The sequence below is a fragment of the Malaclemys terrapin genome, chromosome 1, assembly GCF_027887155.1.
Source record: "Malaclemys terrapin pileata isolate rMalTer1 chromosome 1, rMalTer1.hap1, whole genome shotgun sequence".
NCBI classification, from domain to species: domain Eukaryota; kingdom Metazoa; phylum Chordata; order Testudines; family Emydidae; genus Malaclemys; species Malaclemys terrapin.
In genome coordinates, this window is record NC_071505.1 from 295,944,246 (window position 1) to 295,945,375 (window position 1,130).

Consider the following 1,130-nt stretch of genomic DNA (forward strand, 5'->3'; position numbering starts at 1 on the left):
GGGAGCTGCAGAGTTGCATTAGTGTTCTCGTAGAATACCTGCCAGCAAAGAGAGATTTACTCAGCTTTATTCAATGATGTTTCTAGGGGGTGGGATTTCCTAGTTTATGGCTTTATTATGAACCGTTTGCTGTGAATGTTCAATATGACACATTTAAAATTTGAGCTGTGCTGCTTGGTTGGGGTGACCAACCAGACACATCCCAGGGTAATGTTTCTGTGCCCTGATTGGATGAAAATGCACGTACTTGCGGCCTGAATAGCTGCTGCACATGCAAATGTAAGACACGAGTTTCATGAACACTCCCACATTTGGTCAGATACGACAGTTGTGTATGTGTGGGTGGGAGGGGGCATATCATTAGATAGGGCAGGTAGCTGCAACTTTGAAATTGGTTTTGACACTTTCTTCCTGTTATCTTCCAGAAACTGCCTAAAAATGGGAATACACTCTGAATTTTAGAGAGTAAAAATATCATGATCGAGTTGAAATGACATCTGAGAGCATGTTATTGGGGCAAGCAATTTAGAGCCAGGCCCTCCACCTGGTTGCTTTCTATTGATTACTCCTCTTGTTCATCAGACTTCTTGGGTCGATGATGTTCACAATACTGTCTGTGTGTTCAGCCTGGAAAGCTTCTCTCAGATCACACCCTCCCCAAGATACTAATATCCCCTTACCTTAGGAAGTCTGGCTCCAGTTCAAAACTTGCACAGCTGGCATCTGACTCTACAAGAGATGACACCTGATCCATGTCTCCACTCCCTGAACTTGGGGAGTGTTTCGATCCAGAGCTGAACTTTGTGGCTAAGGCCCACCGCTGTACTGTTTAAATCCTATGCTCTGCATTTTGCTGCTGGGAGAGACGATATATAATGAAGCAGATTCTGATACAATATCATTTTGTATAGTGTCTTCCCCACATCTGTATCCCAGTGACATTGGCTCTTCTGGATTTATTTCACCCATATTTCAGACGACACCTATTTCTGTAGCATACCAGATGATGATGCAATAGAGACCCATTGCAACATATTTGCAATACTCAGTTATTCATGCATTTGTAGAAACCCCACCCTCACTTACTGTATGTGTATTTCAGCTTCCTTAGAGGAACTTATAAAATGCTA